The sequence below is a fragment of the Phacochoerus africanus genome, chromosome 3 (genome assembly GCF_016906955.1).
Source record: "Phacochoerus africanus isolate WHEZ1 chromosome 3, ROS_Pafr_v1, whole genome shotgun sequence".
Classification (NCBI taxonomy): domain Eukaryota; kingdom Metazoa; phylum Chordata; class Mammalia; order Artiodactyla; family Suidae; genus Phacochoerus; species Phacochoerus africanus.
Genome location: NC_062546.1, coordinates 9,851,384 through 9,874,576, shown reverse-complemented (window position 1 = coordinate 9,874,576; position 23,193 = coordinate 9,851,384). Strand labels below are relative to the sequence as shown.

The window sequence follows — 23,193 nt, the reverse complement described above, 5'->3', positions numbered from 1 at the left end:
CGCAAGGAGCTCTCCAGACAACTGTCCGAGGCCCATCACGTGAACAGAGAGCTCGCGGGACAAGTGCAAAGGCTCCAGACCCAGCGAGCGTCCTTGCAGGCGGAGACCACGCGGCTGGAGAGGGAGATGCAGGAGCTGCGGCTCCGACTCGGGATGCTGCCTCAGCTCCACGAAGAGCACGTCAGGCTGCTCCTGCGAACGGCAAGGGAGGAGGAGGCCCGCCACCTCGACACCCAGAAGAAGTACCCCCGGGCGCTTCGACGCCTGGACGCTCTGGGTCGGCAGGGCAGCGTCTACAAGAAGATGGCGGAAGACATGGGCAGAGAGCTGGCGAGCACCGTGGTCTCCTCCCAGAACGCCATCCTCTTCTACGAGGCAAGAGCCCGAGAGAGAGGGGTGGCCGCTCGGTGCGCCGAGAGACAGCTCCTGGAGCTCCGAAGGGGAAACGCGGCCCTGAGACAGAGGCTGGCCCGCCTCCCGTTCCAGCTCCAGCCCTTCCCGGGCAGGCCGTTGGCGCCTGCTGGTCCCCACGGGGCCGAACCGGGCCCGCACGGCCCAGGGGATGCCCTGGCCCATCGGGCTGCCCAGGAAGCAGGAAGGTCGGGCTGGGAGGGCCCTGGCTTCCAAAGCCCCACACGGGTTTGAGTCCGTGGTCCGACCCGCGGGGCCTAAACACCCACAGCCACGCCGAGACCCACACCTGGGACGTCTCTCCCTCTCCCTCTCCCTCTCCCTCTCCCTCTCTCGACAAGGAACTGGGACTTCTCCCTTGCCAGTCCAACTGCTCCATTTAGGTGATGCGCTCACCTCTAGTTCGTCTGGCTGGCACTCAAATGCCTCGGTAGTAGCTGCTCACACAGGGAGCCCTTTAGTAGAGTTCCGAGGCATCCCTTCTTTCCCTGTTTCTTCTGAGCCCTCGCTTTCAAATAGCATAAGGAGTGTATTTTGATGTCAATAAAAGGTCCATTTTTCCGTCAACCATCGTTGCCGCCTCCCATTGATCCTCTCACACCACAAAGCTTCGTTCTACAGGAGAGGGATTTGAGATCCTGGGAAACGTGACTTCATAGGCACCGCATGCATTTCCGTTTTGGGGGGGGGGGGTTCGTTTTTCGGCTTGACACATGCAAAAGAAGGCCAAACGCCCTCCCCAAACCCCAAATCTTCCAAGGCCTTCCCCTGCCTTTCTCTTGGCACCGGGGAGGCCTTCTCCGAGCTGGCTCTGACCGCCCGGGGGCTTCTGCGGAGAACTCCGACCCTGGCTTATGCCCTCCTCGGGGCATCTGCACTGGCCGTTCTGGCTCCTGGCCTTTCCCAAGATGTTCCCCTGGCTGGTCCCGTGTCGCCCAGTCTCCGCTCAAAGGCCACCTCCTCCAGGAAGCCTTCTCTGGCCACCAGGGTGAAAGGGCGGGGGGGGCCCTCCCCGGAGTCCCTCCCGATCACGGTTCCTTCGGGGCACGACTGCTGGCCACCAGCCCCCACCCCCGGGGCTCTTTGCTACAGGGATCTAGGGGCTCTTCCTACCGGGCACCTCCAAGTGGACGGCAGCCGGCCGCTCTGTGGGGCTGGGACCTGGTCGGGCTTGGGGAACCCTTGAGCCCCGCACGCAGGGCAGAGGGCAGGGGGGCAAGAGGCGGGGTCTGCATGGACGCATGAATGCGGTTTGGAAAGACGCTGGGAACGAGGTACTTCCCTCTCTACCCCAGGGCCTGGAGGCGGACGCCAGGGCCCACTGGGCTCAAGGTGGTTCGGGCCCAACCGGGCCCACCCCGGAGGCCCCCCTCAAGTGGGGACCCGCCAGGAGAGACGGGCTCTCCCACCTGTGGTCCCCTGAGCCTGTCAGGCTGTCCCCTTCCTTCCCTCCCTTCCCTTCAACCAGAATCCACCTTCCTCTCACAGCTCTGTCGTCTGAGGAGAAAGCTCAGGAACGGGCTTAGAGCGGAGTCACTGGAGAAAAAGCTAGAGGGGTCCCTGTGACCCCCCAATGATGAGATGTGCCTTTTTCTGGTGAGATGATGAGAGGCTGGGGCAGATGGGTGATCGTCCCTGTCTGTGTCTGTGAGTTTTTTTTATTATATCCTGTAGTAGTATGGATACACACATCTATGTATAGACACATAAGTTCATAAATGTGATTGATACATGATATGTCCATTATGAATGGAATATATATATTTATTCCTTTTCTGCAGGAGAATTTTTGTGTCCTTTCAAAGCAAACCCTTTTCTACTTTATTTCACGAGACTGATTGGCCTATTTCTGTTTTCCTTTTCTTCTGCACCTGCGGCATATGGCAGTTTGCGGGCCAGGCGTAGTATCTGAGCCACACTTGCAGCCTCGGCCACAGGTATGCCAATGCTGGGTCCAAACCCTCCTCCTCTGGCCCAGGGATAGAACCAGCAATGCCACCCAGACAAGCAGATCGTGAACCCCGTGTGCCACAGCGGGAACCCCTCTTGACCTAGTTGGAGAGGAAGCCTATTTTGCCCACCAAGGAAGGGCTCTATGACATCTTGTCTGTGATCATTCCTCAAAGCATGGTCAAGAAGGCATGAGAGCATCCAGCCCAGCCTGCGTCCCGGTTACTACCAGGGATGCACCAGAGGCTCCAGGTCCTGTGGGCAGATGCTGACATGCCCACAAACCCACCCAGCTTGCAGAGCAGCCCTCTGTGTGTGACCATTGTTCCCAGTGGACAGATGGGGATCAGAGGCTGGGGGAGGTAGCCCTCTCCTGGAATCACAGAACCAGTGGGTGACAATGCCAGAGTGAGACATCAGAAGGCCTGTCTTTGGACCCCATACTCCAAACCAAGGTTCTCAAAGCGGGGTGCCCGAGAAGCAGGATCCTCCCTGCCTTGTAGCTTGGGGTTGTCGTTTTTCTTGGCTGACCCATGTCACTTGGAAGATGCCAGTCCAGAGCTCAAACCTGCGCCACAGGAGTTCCTGTCATGGCTCAGCAGAAAGGCATCTGACTAGGAAGCACGAGGGTGTGGGTTCCATCCTTGGCCTCACTCAGTAGGGTGAGGATCCGGTATTGCCGTGACCTGGGGTTTGGGTTGCGGACACGGCTTGGATCCGGCGTTGCTGTGGCTGTCGCTTCGGCCAGTGCCCGCAGCACCTAATCCACCCCTAGGCTGGGATCTTCTGTGTGCCACAGATGTGGCCCTAAATGGGCCAAAATAAAAACACCCCAAAACCAAAACCAAAACCAAAACTCTGCACCACACCAATAACCAGAGCCAGAGCAGCGACACCACCAGATCCTGCTCCTGTTCAGCCATCAGGGACCTGCTTGGTCCCTGTTAGAAGGGCAGTGTTTTGGGTACTATTCCAGATCCCCAAAGCAGAAAACCTGGAGGTGGGGTCCAGCCCTCTGGGGGTGAGAAGAGCCTCTGCGGGTTTCTGACAGATGCTCAAACTTGAGAAGCATCACTGGAGTCCTTCCTGAAGGACGCAGATTTCTGATTGTATCACATCTTACAGCTTCAGAGCCACGTACATGCTCCGATATTAACCGTCTCCACACAGTTCATGCAGGACCAGCAACCAGCTCCCCAGCAGGGGACTCAAGCGTGGGCTGAGGGGTCAGTACGTGAAGCAAGGGTGAGAACTCTGGGCCGCTATGAACTGGCCCTCCCTCCATAGAACTCTCTGCCTCTAGGAAGAATGAAGCTAGTTTCAAATAGTTGGTCTAGGACTGTTTTCCCAGGAAAAAGCAAACTGCTTTCCTCTCAATATTTTTTGATTTATTGTTCTTTTTCCAGCCATACCTGTGGCCTTTAGAAGTCCCAAGGCCACACCTGGGGCCTAGCAACCAGCCATGCCAAGCCATATTTGCGATCTACACTGCAGCTTATGGCCATGCTGGATTCTCAACCCACTGAACAGGCCAGGGATTGAACCTGCGTCCTCAGAGACAATGTCAGCTCCTTAACCCCCTGAACCACAAGGGGAACTCTACTGATTTCCTCTTCCCATTTCCCTCTGTTTCCTGGTAGGGAGCGCAGTGAGCGAAGAGCCATTCAGTGGGTGCGTCACATGGGAGAGGCAGGTATTTCACAGCATGTTCTCGTGCATCACCCTGGGAGGTCGTGACCATTGTTATGCCCATTTTGCAGTCAGGGATACTGAGGCTCAGCAAGGTGAATATGCTTGATGGCAGACAACAAGTAAGCAGGTGTTACAGCTTGGATGGGAACCCAGAACTGACAGGTTAAAAAGTCTGGATCTTGCCATAGCAATTCACGTCCTTTTAGCTGAGAGGTACCCCCAACCACAGCCCTTCGTCCCCTGGGAGTCCTCTGACCATGGTCATGTTGAATCCAAACTCACTCTGAATATACGTATAAGCCAGTGCGCCAAATGTTAGCCAAGCTGCCTAAATCCCAAGGAGGGTTTAGCCTTTGTGCTTAGTCATTCATTTAGTTATATAAAAAGCATTTTCTTTATATGTCATTACCCCCAAAACAAAAACCAGGCCACTTTGAAGAGCAGGCTACCATTTGTGGAAAAATAAACAAAGGATATTTTTATGCTTCTTATACTTCCATAAACATGTTATATACGTACTTCCTTAAATAAGCTTCAAGTATATCTAGGAAGATGCAAGTAAAAATGGTACCAGTGAGACTCAGTTCTAGCAGGTAGGGGTTTTTTTTTCCAAACCATTTTCCATTTTTGGACCTTTGAACTACTTGGTACATGCCCATGAAAAAAAAAAAAAAGGACGAGGATGTAAACTCAGTGGATACTCTGTAACGAGCCTTCTGTTAAAAATCAACCAGTTGAGGAGTTCCCGTCGTGGCGCAGTGGTTAACAATCCGACTAGGAACCATGAGGTTGTGGGTTCGGTCCCTGCCCTTGCTCAGTGGGTTAACGATCCGGCGTTGCCGTGAGCTGTGCTGTAGGTTGCAGATGCGGCTCGGATCCCGCATTGCTGTGGCTCTGGCGTAGGCCGGTGGCTACAGCTCCGGTTGGACCCCTGGCCTGGGAACCTCCATATGCCGTGGGAGCGGCCCAAGAAATAGCAAAAAAAAAAAAAAATCAACCAGTTGAAAGGTATAACCAGCCTCTCCTCCAGTCTTTCCGACAACGGGCAACAGGGATTTTTTTTTTTTTTAATGGGAAAACATTGACATGCCCACTGTCAATAATTTCATATGAAAACATGTCAATACCTAACTTCTCTCCTCCTTTCCCTCACCCCTGCCACACCTCAGTGATAATTCTTATGCATGACTCCATCCATCCATCCGTCTACCTCCTTCACTGTCCGCACAGAGGTCACAGAGCACCCGTGTAGATTTACAATTTGCCTTTCCAGGAGCAATTGCGCTTTCTTCTCCTGCTGGAGGATTTTCTCATTCTTTATATCATTATTTTTACATGTGCCATAACTTTTTAAAGAAATAACGGATAGTGTGTATTTCTCTTCTTTCTACTATTAGAAATTAATCCACAGTGTAGATTCCCTACGTCTAAGGTGATAGGATTTAGACTAATATCATTTTTCTAATAAAAATTAATTTAGCTGACTTATGCCCTGGGCAAAGTTTCTTTACTTCATTGCTTATTTACCAAACAGGAGAGCTAGTTTATATCTTTTTTTTTTTTTTTGGTCTTTTTTGGGGCCTCACCTGCATATAAGGAAATTCCTAGGCTAGGGGTCCAGTTGGAGCTAGAGCCACAGGCCTACTGCACAGTCACAACAACGTAGGATCTGAGCCATGTCTGCAACCTACACCACAGGTCACAGATCCTTAACCCACTGAACAAGACCAGGGATCAAACCCGCATCCTCATAGATATTGGTTGGGTTCGTTACCACTGAGCCAGAACAGGAACTCCCTAGCTGTATCTTTTTAAAACTCTAATGATAGTCTCATGGACAAAGTTAAGTCTCAGCTAAGTTTTAAAAAGATCCACAAGTGGAGGTCATTTTTTGTTTAACTGTAGAACTGGGCTCAGGAACCGAAGGACACAAGTGAAATCACACGTCCTCAGAATTGATTGACATATTACAGTTCTCTGAAGTCTTAAATCTCAAGTGAAGGCAAGAGACTAACTTATTTCTAAGTTACTTTAGACTTCAGCATATGGATGCGTATAACTTTTCCCATTGATTCCAAGAAAATAGTGTAGGCAACAGAGAAAGAAAAGTAATGCACAGAAAGAAGAGAGGATGAGAACACAAAAATAATACGTATAATGATACTTTTTGCACCTTTTTTTTTTTGCAGTTGGGAACCACCAGAAGAAACTTAAATGGCTGCCAAATAGGAAGTGGTTTTATGGATAGGGTACAGCCAACTCAGGGACCACCAACGTAAACAAGAAAAGAATGAGGCCTTTGATGCATGCCACGTTGGGAAATGGGCAAATCTAACCACTGAGATAAAGGAAGCACTCCCATGGTACGCCAGCATTAATTTTAAAAAACACCACCACTAAATATAGGTATGTAGATCTGTGCTTTTTTGCATATATGTATGTAGCTATGTGCATCTACGCATATAAATTCCCACGAGGGACAGAGAGACACACACTAGAGGGAGGAGGGCGAGACCCAACATTAGGAGCAGAGCAACAGTGGAAGGGCTTTTTAGATTTACTTTACCAGCTATCACAGCGCTGGGCTCTTTCACATGAATGCACGCCTTGTGTGTTACTAAGGATATTCCCAAGTGCAGGAGAAGCACACGCCGTCTCTGGCCTTGGAGTCAGATGCTTTCAGCATAAATGCATTTTACTCTTCTAAAATGTGGTGACTTAAAATTCATCCTTAGTCATAACAGCCAGGCAGCCCATTTGTGGCTCATTCATTTCCCCTAGAAAACAGTGAATAAACACAGCAGGATATAAATGCACATGTCCGGAGAAGATGAACTTTTACTAGTTCTGTCTTTTCAGAATTCTAAAGTGCGGACCTTACCAATTTCTTTGCCCTGTGTTTTTTTCCCCCCATTCCAATGCATGGCGGTGACAAGGCATTGAATTACCAGTTTGTCACTAACGCCATAGGCTTTATTATGCCTTTGAACAGAAGCAGGGCTTAAAAAGAAAAGTTTTCTTAATAAGTAGCTGTTCATCCTTTGATATGCACATCTGGATCCCTGGTCTTATCTTGGGCATGCTAATGCTGCTTCCTGCAGATAATGATAAAAGAACAACTCAAAATAACAAAAAAGGAATAAAATGTGCCAGATGCCTAAAAAATGAGGCGGACAATGCATATAAAAGCAACCGGTTTTTCAATTCCGGAGAATAAACTCTCAACAATTGAAGTCATCATTTTAGTGGTCAATTGATGCAAGAATTTTCTTTTTTTAAAGGGATTAGGAAGCCAAAAAAAAAAAAGCAAACATCAGCTGACAATCACCACCACATTCTGTTAGAAATTAAGAGGGAAATAAACCTGAGTGCGCTATAAATCACTTTGGGGTTTGATTTTGCGTCTGCTCTGCTGCCTTGTTTCTTCTTTTTTTCCTTTTTTCCTCACTTGGCTGTGACTTAACCAATATTAATTAAACGCCAAACAGAAAGATTTCGATTCATCAAATTTTCAGGAATTACAAAATACTTCAAACACACAGAAAAGCCCCAAGAATAACATAAGGAATGTCTCTGTTTAACTACTTTTCCATTTTTCCTTTCTGTCCATTTTTTAAGAATACATCGTTTTCCTTCTAAGAAGAAGGCCTTCCAAATGTGATTTTCATAATTTCTACATCACCTCTGTTTGTTGAAAGAAGGTACTCTTATAAAAATATTATGATTTTCTCAGCTTTACTAAGTCTCAAAGGAACTTTCTTCTTCCACTCAGGGTGTAAATGGGTCTGGTGTTTTGAAAGTGAGATTAGCACTCAGGAAGAAAGAGTAGAATTGGTATAGAGATAGTTCATATACATATTTGATTTGTGGATATGACATTTGGTTACTCTCCGGACGACTTTTGTCCTTTGCGACTTTCCACAAAAAGCAACGGTTAACCTGCTTGTCAATCTGTGAGCAGAGCACCAAGAGTCCGGTGGCTGATTGTGACATATATTAATAGGCAGGCAAATCTGAACTTCTGCTTTACAGAAACTGCCCCATTGAGTGGGAGCTGAGGATTGTGGGGAGAGCGAAAACGCAGCGGTCGTGTCCCCCTGTGGTTTGGACCCTTCTTCCGTCAACCAGATAACACTCAAGAACTGACTCTGCATTAGCATACAGCAGGCATGGGAAAATGATAAACTCCTGTTACCACTGTCATGGCAACTGAAAAAATGGCTGCTTTGGGGAGCAAGGTCCACAGGAGAAGAAAAGCAAAGACCCCGTCTCTTTCTTCTGTTTGACATCTGTTGTTTAACATACAAAATTGTATTATCATGATGCTTGCTGGTCGGCCAGGACTAAAGCCAGCCTAGGAGCTGTGAAAACCATACTCCCCCCCTTGGCCCACTCCCTAACCTTTACCGTAAGAGTGTATAAGTTGACCCTGAACATTTTCACCGAGGGCTGCAAATTCCCTCCCTTTGCAGCCCAGGTACAAAGTGTGAATGCCTCCCCCCCGGGGAGGGGGGGGTGCAGTGCGGGGGAAGGGCTTGTGGCGGTGGGGGTGGGGTGCAGGCGAAGGATGATACAGCACAAACCAGGCTCTTCATTTTGTAGTTGTTTTTCTAAATGATCCATTCCTCTCTCTCTGCCCTCCACATCCCTTTCCCTCAAAAACATTTTGGATTCTTCTAAGAGCAATTTGGGCAGAGCTCGTGAACATGAGTAAATAAGGAAGCAGGCGGGCTGCTAGAGCCCTGACCCGGGAGTGGCTGGACAAGCAACGGTATTTCCTTCTCTACACTGCCCTTTCCCCAATTTTTTAAATCAGCTACCTGTATCCCTCTCATACCCAGCAAAAATATTCAATAAGTGTTTTAAATGGGGCTATAGAAATTGGTCTCTGGAAGAACGTCAATGCCAACACTCAGGTTAAAAATTCCATCTTATCCAATCATGCCACTTGAAGCACGTGCTTGGTTCATATATATGTACGTATATGTATTTAGTTGCATATGCATTTCAATACATAATACATACATATTTTAATACATATGTGTTATGTACATATTTACAGGTTTGTACATATTACACAAATACATAAATGTTTATGCATGTATAAATACACATTTAATAACATGTATCTGTATTAAAGCAATTCATATTTTAACATATTTTTTAAGGAGAAAATTCCAATGAAACAACTTTCCAACATTTTTGTTCTCTGTCTCTTCACAGTTGTGTAAACAGAACAAACCAGGTACAATTTGGGGTTGTTTTCACAACATCGCCTTGAAATAGCTGTTAAAGTTTCCTTTGGGGCCTCTCTTAAAATGGACTACATTGAAATTTTCAGAACAGCGAGATTAAGCCCAAAGACAGGAGAAAATCAGCGCCAGGCTCACAAAAGAGAGCCTGCCTCCATCCTTCATCAGCATAGTTGGGAAAGGAAGGCAGTAAAACAAAAAGAACCCGTTGATTGGAGCCCTGGCTCCTTTGCACATGTGCGTTTTGGAGCATCTTCCCCGTTTTTAATAAAGATCGTAACCAATATGCAGGCTTGCGGGGGCGGGGGGGGGAATACAGAAGCAAAAAAATCAAAAAGGTCAGCATGGCTGTTTGCTTTTCCAAACTGATGGAGTAAATACACAATGTGCCACCTGGGGAAGCCCACTAGCTAAGTCCTAATACTGTCCACCGTACCCACAGGGATTTCTCAGACACATTGGCATCACTGGAGGAAGGCAGCTGCCAGGAACCAGCCCAGGGTGGGTCAAGCCCTTACGAAGCTCTCAGGGCCTCTCAACGCTTGACACGATGAAGGTCTTATGTTTAATCCTGCTGACATCCCTGTGAGGAGGGTATTATTATTATTCCCAGAAAAATAATGGGGTTGGGGGATGATATCAAGACTTGCCCCCTGGCCTTCTACTTCTCAGATATTCCAGTCTCAGGTCATTTCTGCTTCTGTTTTTGGCTTTCAGTCCCATCAGCATAATCTTTGTCAGAGGGTGAGAGCTTTACATTTGCAATTCTAGAATTTTCTTTCTGCTGGGTTTCCGGCAGCCCACTGCTGGTTATTATTATTATTTTCTTAACATCTCTAATTGCACATCAAACGAGTCAAGCCCTAGAAGTAGTCCTAGGATGTTTCCTGGGGAAGGGGGTGGAGGTCCCTTTGGGATTTCTTTCTTTCTTTGCAGTTAAAGATTTTGAAAGGCAAAACTTTCTGGAGCAGGGAGAGTAAATTCTCTGAGCCAGTGCTTTGAATTCAAATCTCCACTTTCCTTCCTCCCTAGTCTTCTCACTGGATGTTTGGGGCTCAAACCTGCTTTCTGACAATTCTCTAACGACGTCATTCCCAAATCTGACAGTGTATTCAATCACCTGCTGAGTGTTCCAAAAATGAGTTCTCAGGCTTTGCTTCCGACCTACAAGACAAGACTCTGAAGGTCTAGAAACTAGACTAATTGTAAGAGTGCCCTCACTTGAATCTCAAGGATCTGAAAGAGCTGTGGGCACAGCAGGATACACATGGCTTTAGTGTCATGAGAATCATTTGGATTACTGACCAAGTCACATCTCTGGAAATACCACCGGTTCAGAGAAACCACCTCCATGTTCCTGAAACCCCCAGTCCTCTTCAATGCATAGAGTTGGTGGCATTTACTTCCATGTTTATCATCTGTTTTTCCCCAGCAGGATGGCAGCTCTGCCCTCTTCCTGGTCAAGTCACAGTGCCCAGGTTGGTGCATGCACGTGTTGGGGACTTGATTTGTTTGTGCTGCGTGACTGCACGATTTGACTATAAATACTATCAGCAAGGAGGGACCCACCCTGGTCCTCTTCTAATTTGACCTCCCTATTGTACAGATGCTGGAAGGCAGACCAGAGACGGACCCTCACAGTTGAGCCTCTCAGTTCAGGTCTGCTGAAGCCACCTTCTATTCCTAGGATGCGTGGGATTTTTCGTTTTGCTTTTGTCTTTTTAAATTACAGTTGATTTACAATGTTGTGCCAATTTCTGCTATACAGCAAAGGGACCTCGTCATACATATATACCCATTTCTTTTATTATCTTCCATCATGGTCTATCCCAAGAGACTGGATATATTTCCCTGTGCTGTGTGGTAGGATTTCATCGCTCAGCCATGATTTTTTTTTTTTTTTTTAATACTGAGAGATGTACCTTGTAGCTTTGTTTGTGGTAGCAAAAACCTGGAAACAAAAGGAATAAATACTGGCACGTTCATATTGTGGACTATTATACCATCGGCTCTTTGGATCTGTGGAGATGGAACCCGCAGTGACAGAGGGCTGCCTGTACTCTGTTATCTGCCGGAAGGGACGTGGATTTGGGCATGGCGGGTGGGAGACCTGGAACCAATGCCCCAGGGGTTACTGAGTGGCGACTGTGCAGATAATACAGTAAAACAGTAAGTAAAAAGGAATACGTCTATTAAGAATTGTGTCAGATGAATTTCCATGAAGTATTGTTGAGTGACTAGAATAAGATGAAATAAAGTGCCAAATATTACTCCGTTTCAGTAAAACAAATGATGATAAACTATCGCTGCCCAGAATTACTTGATCCTGGATTAAAATCTGAGACGACAGGAACGTCACTGCAAAGACTGGTTCTTTGAGGGGGCTGAGTGGGATGCAGGAGCCTTAGGGAAAAGGGGCGGAAGGTTGGGAGAAATTAGGAAATAAAGTGAAGAAAATGAAATAACTGTAATAGTAAACATCATATATTTATGAAACATAATTATGCACATGCATATATATAAACAGGATCGCCTTTTTAAAAAATGGGAGATGCACCTAATGTGACGGGAGAAAAATACAGAGCTTTGAATGTATTTTTTTAGAAAAGAAAGGTTCAGAGTAAATAAGGTAATGTTTAAATTAGGAATTTAGTAGAAAGAGAAACAAGGTACGTGCAAAGAAAGATGGAATAAAAGGAAATCACTCACTTGCCATTTTTAACAATAGAAATGTCTTAAAGCTAAAACGCAATGTTAACGGTAGTTTCTTGTGGGTGAAGGATACGGGGATGTTCATTGTATTATTTTTTCTATTTTTCTATATTTTTATTTTTTCACTTTTTACATTTCTGGCCACCCCGACTGGATGCAGAAGTTCCCAGGCCATGGATCGCACCCGAGCCACAGCGGGGACAACACTGGATCCTTAGCCTGCTGCACCACCACGGACCTCCCTTCTGTACTTGTAAACTGTCTTGTTAGAAAAAAAATGTATGAAGAGACAACTCTGTAATGTCCTCATGAGGGTCCCTCACGTTCAGCGGCAAGAGGCCCACTCTGTCCTGTGGGCTGCTGCCCGCCCAACAGGGCTTCCTCATCAGAGAATAAAAATTAACCAGGGGGCCCCTGAGGGTGATTTTCCTCCTCCTGCCTTGACTTCTCTTCCTACTGCCCCCTCAGGGTCAGAGTTTTGTCTGCTTTTGTTGTTTCGGTGGTGGAGCACATCCTGGAGACAGCTGGGGTTCCAACCCTGGTGCTGCCAAGGACGAGCGGTGGGATTTTCTTCAAAGATCCAAGGCGAGAAGGTGGGTAAGGTGCTCCAGCAGAGAGAGGCGCGGAGCAAAGGCGCCTCCTTTTTTCCCATCTCTATGGATTCTGCTTCCATGTCTTAGTAGCTCATTCTGAAACCTCCCTTCTCCCAGGTTTTTCTGCAGGTGTTGGTTCTGGATAGTTCTCCTATCTTCCTACTCTCACCTCCAGCCTACATACATCTTCATGAGCCAGGCAGTGGGCACCCAGTGTAATAAACGAGAACTCACACCTGTCTTCCCAGGGGGTCCAGTGGGGAGGGTAGACACCCAAGGGGAGTCCAGGGGCTACGGTGCAGGGCTAGGACAGCCTCCTGGCAAATGCCAATTTCGCTGGGGCTCAGTTTCCTCTTGGGTACAACCAGCCTCCCAAACTGGGTATATACATTGAGGATGCGGCGAGAATGGGGGCTTTATATTCGTTTCTGGTGTGTCTTCCCCCTACTGTCCATGAGGCCACAGTCTTTGATGGTTTCCCGCACCACGTGGTTTTCTTAGAGCCTTGACTAGTACCTGGCACATACAGGTAAGTCTATAAATAGACTTACCTATTATAGACTGTTGTGTTAATTCCTTTTGCCTTAGAGAATGACTTCAGAATTTATTTATTTATTTAGTCTTTTTTGCCATTTCTTGGGCCACTCTCATGGCATATGGAGGTTCCCAGGCTAGGGGTCAAATCAGAACCATAGCCACCGGCCTACGCCAGAGCCACAGCAACTCGGGATCCAAGCCGTGTCTGCAACCTACACCACAGCTCATGGCAACGCAGGATCCTTAACCCACCAAGCAAGGCCAGGGATCGAACCCGAAACCTCATGGTTCCTAGTCGGATTCCTTAACCACTGAGCCACAACGGGAACTCCCTGATTTCAGAATTTAAAAGAAACTTCTCTTGTTTCTCTAAAAGGAAAGATTTTTAAGGGTTTAATCTAAAGAACATAACTAGTCATTGAATTAGGTTGTAGGGAATTCATACCTTCAGCTTTAACTAGATGTCATCAATTGTTTTCATTTGTAGCAATTTTCACTCCCAAATAGCAGTTTATAAGGGGTCCCCTTTGTCTGCATTGTTTCTAGAATAGGTATGACCAGTCTTTTATTTTTACTATTTATTTATTTTTAAATCTCAAGGCAGTATGTATCTATGGTCCCAGATCTACTGTTGGTTTTGTTCACGCATATGACATATGCAGAAGTTCCTGGGCCAGGGATTGCACCCAGGCCACACCTGTAACCAGAGCCACAGCAGTAACAGTGCCAGATCCTTAATCCACTGAGTCACCAGGGGACTCCTATCTACCTATTTATTTATTTGTCTTTTTGCCTTTTCTAGGGCCGCTCCCATGGCATATGGAGGTTCCCAGGCTAGGGGTCCAATCGGAGCTGTAGCTGCTGGCCTGTGCCACAGCCACAGCAATGCCAGATCTAAGCCGCATCTGCGACCTACACCACAGTTCATGTCAATGCTGGATCCTTAACCCACTGAGCAAGGCCAGGGATCGAACCCACAACCTCACGGTTCCTAGTCAGATTCGTTAACCACTGAGCCATGATGGGAACTCCTATTTAGTCTTTTTTTTTTTCCTATTTATTTTTGATAGGCAAGAAGTAGATTTATTGAAAGAGATAACACATTCCATAGGCAGAATGCAGTTCGTCCCAAAAGGCTTGAGAGCCCTATCCGTCTTTAAATGCTTTGCCATGATTCCTCTTTATTTTAAAAGTTTACATAATTTTATTCTTTTGTCTTTTTAGGGCTGTGCCCACAGCATATGGAAGTTCCCAGGCTAGGGGTCGAATTGGAGCTGTAGCTCCTGGCCCACACCCATGGCAACACCAGATCCGAGCCTCATCCACGACCCACACTGCAGCTCCCAGCAATGCCAGATCCTTAACCCGCTGAGCGAGGCGAGGGATTAAATTCGAATCCTCATGGATGTGGCCGAGTTCTTAACCCATTGAATCATACAGGAACTCCATGATTTCTCTTTAAAGAGGAGCGTGCGGATGAAGTTTTCACTTTAGACTATACCACACCTTCAAACATTTTTCTTTCTTTCTTTTTTTTGTCTTTTGTCTCTTTTGTTGTTGTTGTTGTTATTGCTGTTTCTTGGGCCGCTCCCGCGGCATATGGAGGTTCCCAGGCTAGGGGTCGAATCGGAGCTGTAGCCACCGGCCTATGCCAGAGCCACAGCAATGCGGGATCTGAGCCGCGTCTGCAACCTACACCACAGCTCACGGCAACGCCGAATCGTTAACCCACTGAGCAAGGGCAGGGACCGAACCCGCAACCTCATGGTTCCTAGTCGGATTTGTTAACCACTGCGCCACGACGGGAACTCCCCAAACATTTTTCTTAAAACACTGTTTCTAGATTTCAACACTGTTATCACTCTGGATCTCATCTCACATCCCCCCCACCCCGCCTGGGAAGCCTTCCCTGAATCCCTGTAGAGGTCGGTTTCCTCTTCGGTCCCTTTCTATCCCATCACTCTGTCATTTCCGGCATGAAGGACTGAATCTGAAACAATCTCTTGGATGGTCCTTGTTCATGGCTTTTCCCCAAGGGTCTATAAGGGCTCTTATCTGTCATCACCAGACCTCCGGGCCTGGCTCAGAGCCTGGCACAGAGTAGGAATGTAAGACGAACTTAGAGAATAAAGGGAAGAGTAGATTGCTTTTTTAAATGCCAAAGCCGGTTTAGGCATATATTAAATATTGGACTTATTTTTTTAAAAATCCTGATGATATTAGGCAAGGGCTATTATCAGATTGTCTTCCTCCTTTATTTTGCCTTTATCACTTTTTTTTTTTTTCTTTTTAGGCACATGGAAGTTCACCTGCGGCATATGGAGTTTCCCGGGTTAGGGCTTGAATTGGAGCTACAGCTGCTGGCCTACACCACAACCAAAGCAGCACCAGATCCAAGCTGCATCCACAACCTATAATGCAGCTGGCAGCAATGCCAGGTCTCTGACCCAGGGAACGGGGCCAGGGATTGAACCCACATCCTCAAGGACCCTATGTCGGGCTCTTAACCAGCTGAGTTCCTGGGAACTCCCCTTATCATTTTTGAACCACAGATTCTGTAATTCATTCAGCAAGTGTTTATCAATCACTTATTTGCCAGTGACTGTGCCATGAATCCACTCACGGGATGAAGACAATATTATTTGTCTGTTATTTTGCTGGCAGTGGGCTTGCATGACTAAGATAGAATGAAATATAAAATCTGGATTCAAGAAATGAAATGTAAAATCTGGCTTGTGTATAAGTGTGTATCCTGTCCTTCCAAAGAAGGACAATTTGGAGTTCCTTTGGAGACAGCAGGTTAAGGATCTGACATTATCACTGCAGTGGCATGGGTTCGATTCCTGGCCCAGGAACTTGACACGTGCTGTAAGAGTGCCCCCAGCCAAAAAAAGGATACTTTTTTTTAGTAGAGAAGTAATAGTGGGAATAATGATGAGAGCTAAAATTTGCTTAATGTTTATCATGCGCCAGGCCCTGAACTAGTTGCTTTACATGAACTATATTTTTTGTTTGTTTTTTGCTTTTAGGGCCACTCCAGTGGCACATGGATGTTCCTAGGCCTGGGGTTGAACTGGAGCTGCAGGGGCCGGCCTACGCCACAGCCACAGCAATGCAGGATCCAAGCCATGTCTGCGGCCTACACCACCGCTCACGGCAACAGCGGATCCTTAACCGACAGAGTGAGGCCAGAGATGGAACCAGCATCCTCATGGAAACTAGTCAGGTTCATTATCGCTGTGCCACAACAGGAACTCGTTACATGAATTATATTTTTAATCATCAGAAAAACCAAACAGGGTAGTTACTATTAGAGTGCAGTCATTACCATTTAACCTTCCTGAATTCGACTATGTATGTGGGGTGGGGGCGGGGGGGGGGGGGGGAGGAGGGAGTGAGAGAAAGATTAACGATTAACGTTACCGAGGAAACCGTGTGCACTATTTCAGCGAAGAGATGAAGCGGGCGTTCTTTCCCTGGTGCTGAGCTCTGCCTGGTCCCTGTCTGCACCACCAGGATAACAGAAGCGTGTTCTAGGGTAATTTTTGATCATACTTGATTTCTTCCCCCTCTACACACTAGCTTTGAGAACTAACTCCTTTGAAACTGAAGGTTCAGAGGAGCTGACTGTCCCCTCTAGCAAAGTTACATGTCTGCCCAACAGGATTCAACCACCACAGGGACCAGACTCTTTGATGCTAACACGTCTCCTGAATTCAACAAGGAGCCAGGTGTTATCCTCCTGACCCAGGTCCGCTTTCCCGCATCCTTTATTATCGGTTATAAAGACCTTCTCCTTCAAAGAACAGAGCTGAGCAGGTGCTAGCGAAGAGGGTGCTAAAGTCTTTCACCGGAAGTCTTTTAACCTACAACAGATTCTAGATTCATGTGGATGCATTGGATGCGCTGTATGGAGACAGAGGAAAAGACAGGTTATTCTAAGCCCAGGATTCTGGGACCATCTCAGTGTTTCCCAAATTTCCTTGATCGCAGAAATCACTTGCTAAGACACAAAAACAAAAAAAATGCACTTTTGAGCAAACAAAACAAAACAAGGTGCCTGGTGCCTGGTAAGCGCTCAATAAATACTTGTTGAAAAAGTGATGGAAGTGAAAGAATCATAGATTAAAAAACAAAATATAGGATCTGATTTTTACTAACAACCTTTCCCAAACTGTGTTTCCGCCTTACGTTGATACACAAACACACACACATACATACCCCTACACTTGTTGTATAAGTTTGTTTTGTTTTTGCTTTTGTTTTGTTTTTTGTCTTTTTAGGGCCGCACTTGCGACATATGGAGGTTCCAATTGGAGCTATAGCCACCAGCCTACACCACAGCCACAGCAGCTCAGGATCCAACACGGCAACGCCAGATCCTTAACCCACTGAGCAAGGCCAGGGATTGAACCCGTGTCCTCATGGGTGCTAGTCGGGTTTGCTAACCACTGAGCCATGACGGAACTCTTAAGTTTGTATCATTGTGGGTAAAATCTTTAAAAGTGTTTTACAAGCCTTTTTTTTTTTTTGGTCTTTTTGTCTTTTCTAGGGCCGCACCCATGGCATATGAAGGTTCCCAGGCTACGGGGTCGAATTGGAGCTGTTGCCGCTGACCTACGCCAAAGCCACAGCAATGCCAGATCCAAGCCACGTCTGCAGCCCACACCACAGCTCACAGCAACACCGGATCCTTAACCCCCTGAGAAAGTCCAGGGATTGAACCCGCAACCTCATGGTTCCTAGTTGGATTAGTTAACCACTGGATCCATGAAGGGAATTCCTTTTTTTTTTTTTTTTTTTTGCTTTTTAGGGCTGTGCCCATGGCATATGGAGGTTCCCAAGGCTTGGGGCTGAATCAGAGCTACAGCTGCTGGCCCACACCACAGCCACAACAACAGTGGATCCAAGCCGCATCTGTGCCCTCACCACAGCTCACGGCAACGCCAGATCCTTAACCCACTGAGCAAGGCCAAGGATTGAACTGCCATCCTCATGGATTCTAGTCGGATTCGTTTCTGCTGTGCCACAATGGGAACGCCACAAGCCATTTACTCTTTGGGAGTTCTCTTGTGGCACAGACGGCTAAGGATCTGGCAGTGTCACTGCAGTGGCTTGGGAATGGGATCCATCCCTGGCCTGGGAACTTCTGCACGCTGTGTGTGTGGCCAAAAAAACCAAAAAAAGGTAGTCCTTTTTGGGGAGAGAGAAACTGTCTTTGCTCTTAAGGTGCTTGAATTTTTGATAATTTAATAATAAGAACCCAATAGTTTTAATAATTAATTTTAGTCATTTTAAAATAATAAGAGCTAATGGTTTTGTGATTTTAATGATGGGATAAAATGAACAATTCAAAAAATCAGATGTTGGGAGCATGATGTTCTTTTTTCTATAACTACCTGCCACTGATTTTCACTTACAAAATTAAATTGAGAAGTATTCATCAAAAGTCTGCCTTCCTCAAGGCCCAGAGCCTGGCATTCTCGGGATAAAGAAGCCCACGCCCTGCCCTGGAGCTATTTTACGATTTGACCAAGGACATATGTTATTCCGTGTGCAAACGGAACAAGACGAGACTGAAAGTGTAGCTCAAGATGACATCAGAAAGGAAATGCAGATTACTGCCAGGAAGGGTGTGGGGGAAAAAGGCGTCTAGGTGGTGTGCAGAGACAGGGTCCAAAGAGGCCGAGTCCAATAACCTGAGAGGAACACGAGCAAAGGTTCCTTGAAAAGCCCTTAGACGTATGAAAAGACGCCCAGCCTGGCCGCGAGAGGAGGGCAAACGGCACACCCTCAAGGCCGCGGCGGCTCCCGCTATCGCGCCGGCAGAGGACAAACAAAGGTGATGATTGCCATTGGGCGAAGGCACCGCTCCCACACCGCAGGTGCAACTGTCGACAGTGGGCTCTCCCGGGAAGATAATTCGGCCGTGAAACCCACCCTAAACGTGCCCCTACCCCCAGACCAGAAATTCCAGTTCTGGGAAGGGCCCTCCAGTGCATCCGCACATAAACAAAATGACAGACATGCAAGATTACTCACTGAGGCCTTCCTTGTGGGAGAAAGAGATTGAGGAGAAAAGCAACTAAAAAGTACATGAACAGGGCCAGCTTCTGTCACTTAGAGGGGAGCCATGCAACGGACGTCTCTGTGGCTACTAAAAAAGGGCTAATATTTATTGAATGTGCCAGGAATTACTCTAAGTCTTTCCTTTCTTTTTTTTTTTTAAGGCTGTACCTGCAGCATATGGAAGCTCCCAGGCTGGGAGTCAAATTGGAGCCGCAGCTGTGGTCTATACCACAACTACGGCAAGAGTAGATCCAAGCCACATCTTTGACCTACACCAGAGCTCATGGCAATGCCAGATCCTAAACCTACTGAGTGAGGCCAGGGGTCGAACCCACATCCTCACAGACAGTGTCACGTTCTTAACCCACTGAGCCACAATAGGAACTTCCATTCTAAGTCATAAGTGCTTCTTTACTTACTTAATGCTCTCAATACCCTTCTGGAGTGTTTAAGTATCGTCCCCTCCACCTCACAGAGGAGGAAACTGAGGCACAGAGAAATTTACTAACTCGCCCAGTGTTATGCAACTAGCAAGCAGCCTGGTTAGTGTTAAGCGAAAAAGATCAGGGTATGGACAGGGTGTATATAGGGCTCATGTTTGTGTAGAGAAGAGAGTAAAAAACAATATATGCGTATAACTAGGTATTTACGTAGACACACGTGAGCAGGATACATATGTTCACATATGCTTTTGGAGTTTAGAACATCTCTGGAAGGAGGCAGGGGAATCTGAGAATCTATTAACTGTGGCTGCCTCTGGGGCTGGAAACTTAGTTTCTGAAAGACAAGGAGGAGGTAACATTTACTATTCACTGTAGAATTTTTTTTTTTTTGGTCTATTTTAGGGCTGTACCTGTGGCATGTGGAGGTTCCCAGGCTAGGGGTAAAATCAGAACTGTAGCCACTGGCCCACGTTCCAGCCACAGCAACACTGGATCCCAGCCACATCTGCGACCTACACCACAGCTCACAGCAACGCCGGATCCCAGCCACATCTGCGACCTACACCACAGCTCACAGCAACGCCGGATCCTTAACCCACTGAACGTGGCCAGGCATCAAACCTGCATCCTCAAGGATACTAGTCAGATTCATTTCCCCTGAGCCACGACGGGAACTCCTACACTGTATAGAATTTCGCACCCACTAAACTTTTGTATCACGTATGTGCAATACCTATTCAACAACTTTACAAGTTCAATTAAAAAATTTTTTTTTGAATGGATAGAAGGGGAAGGAACTGGAGGTCATTCTTTCAAGCTCTGTCTTTTTCCACAGAGTACAGGAGTTCCTAGGCCAGGGATGGAACCTGAGCCACATCAGTGGCAATGCTGAATCCTTAACGGCTAGGCCACCAGGGAACTCGCTGACAAGCTCTCTCTGGATGTGTGTGGTCCAATACAGTAGCCACTGGCACAGGTGGCTCCTGGGCACTTGAGATGCAGCTGGTCTGGGCTGAGATGTCCCCTAAGTGTAAAAGACACACCTGATTTCAAAGACTTAGTATGAAAAGAAAGTCTAATGTTGAATAAGTTTTTGTATCAATGATGTGTTAAAATGAAATGTTAGATATATTTGGTTAAATAAGATATATTGTTAAAAAAATTAATTTCACCTTTTAGCTTTTTGTTTCTTTTTGCTTTTTAAAGAAAGCTAATAGAAAATTTAAAATTACAGATTTAAATTTCTGTCATGCCTCCGTGGTAACAAACCTGACTAGTATCTATAAGGATGCAGTGTTGATCCCTGGCCTTGCACAGTGGGTTAAGGAACCGGTGTTGCCATGAGCTGTGGTGTAGGTCACAGATGCAGCTTGAATCTGGTGTTGCTGTGGCTGTGGTGTATGCTGGCAGCTGCAGCTCTGATTCAACCTGGGAACTTCCATAGGCCACAGGTGTGACCCTAAAAAGAAAAAATAAAATAAAATAAGGGTGGAGCCCTAATGAAGTAAGACTGATGTCTTTATAAGAGACAGAGACACCAGAGGTCTCTTTCTTCTCTCGAATGCACAGAGAAAAAGGCCATTTGAGGACATAGCACGAAGGCATGATCTACATGCTGAAGACAAAGCTCTCACCAGAAACCAACCTTGACCTTGGACTTCCAGCCTCCATTGTGAGAGAATACATTTCTGTTGTTATACCATCCAGTCTGTGGTTTTCTATGATGGAAACCCAAGGTGACTAATACGAAAGGAAGAAACGAAGGAAGGGAGGAAGGAAGGAAGGAAGAGAAAGCAAAGCACCACATGAGGGAGGAGAGGCCTTTCTGTACAGAAAGCAATGTGACTGTCCCCATCTGTTTCACAGGTAGGGTCACAGGTGCGAGGCTGAGTGGGGCTTTGAGCCCAGCACAGGTGACTTTCAAAGCCTGTGTCCTTCACCATCAGGGTGGAGGTGAATCCCATAAACTTTCAGAGTACTCTATGATACCCCTTATTTCAAGTGTGAGGCAGTTCCATTTCTCACGTGTCAAGGGAGACGGGAGAGGGAAACGCTGTGAACATCCCCCTATCAGGATGTTTTCAGCCGCAAGTGACATTAGAGGGATGAAATCTGGGTGACCATTAGGGCCATCTTTACTTCACTTTACAGGACCCCAGAGGTTGGCTGTTCCAGGACCTTTTCAGGAGATCACCAGCACCATTAAGAAACCAGCCCTCCTCTTTCGTTGTGGCTGCTGACGTGCCATCCACACTAAGGAAGACGCGGAAACTCAGGGGCCACGTGAGCCATGGCCACGGCTGCATCGGCAAACACCAGAAGCACCCAGGAGGCCAGGATAATGCTGGTGGCATGCATTGTTACAGGATCAACCTCGACAAATATCACCCGGAATACTCTGGAAAAGTTGGTATGAGGCGGTACCACTTAAAGAGGAACCAGGGCTTCTGCCCACTGTCAACCTTGACAAATTGTGGATCTTTATCAGTGAGCAGACATGGGTAAATGCTACAAAGAACAAGACTGGAGCTGCCCCATCACTGATGTGGTACGATTGGCTACTACAAAGTTCTAGGGAAGAGAAAGCTCCCAAAGCAGCCTGTCATCGTGAAGATCAAATTCTTCAGCAGACGAGCTAAAGAGAAGATTGAGGGTGCGGGGGGGTCCTGTGTCCTGGTAGCTTGAAACCACATGGTGGAAATTCATTAAATGTTAACATGTGGGGAAGAGGAGGAGGAGGAGGAGAAGAAACCAGCCCTCTCCATCCTTCCACCGCATCATACTTGTCATTTTCACTTTGGCCCTGAGCAAGTGTCCTCATAGTCACAAAATGGCTGCTGCGGCCCCAGCACTTCCTCCCACGACGATACCAAATGCAGGAAAAGGGGATCTATCCTTGAGCATCCATCTGTATAGAGAAGGAGAACCTTCCTGCAAAAGTCCTCCAGCAGGTTTTCCCTTTCATCTGTGGCCAAAACTGGGTCACATGTGTACTTCTGGAACATTCTCTGGCAAGAGGGCTCAATGGATGGGTGGAGAGGTGGTGGGAGCTCACTTTTCTTGAGTACCCACCTCCAGATACTGGAATAGAATTTGAGATCTGATCTCAAGGGAGAAAGGGAAGGTGGTGGTTGGGTACGTGATCACCACCTTTACTTGCAATCTTGTTTCGAGAAAAGTTCACTTGTGAAGCTGGGTCACTGCAGTTCACCCCAGAAGTCCCTAGATCCCCTACTGCGTTGAACTGTGTCTTCACATTTCAGGCTTTCAAATAACCTTGCTGCTGCCAAGGAGATAAATTGAGATGCTAAACTGCAAGGCAGGATCCTTCCACTATGAAAATACTGCTGGTAATTAAAACCTCCAATTACAGGCAGTCAGATTAGTGAGACTAGCAGGGTATATTTTACCTAGTAATTCAATTGAGGTTACCAAAGATGGAAAGAGATAAATTTAAAGAGCCTTAAGCTTGACACAGAAAATGGTATGAAATCAATTTGTATGAAAGTTTCCCCCAGTCAGAACTTCCTGGAA

The 23,193-nt window shown here is 46.9% G+C and overlaps 1 pseudogene; it reads left to right on the top strand.

Annotated features, from left to right (window-relative positions):
* The first annotated feature begins 1,652 nt into the window (after positions 1–1,652).
* LOC125121846 (60S ribosomal protein L27a-like) lies at positions 1,653–22,344 on the top strand (annotated as a pseudogene).
* The last annotated feature ends 849 nt before the right edge of the window (positions 22,345–23,193 follow it).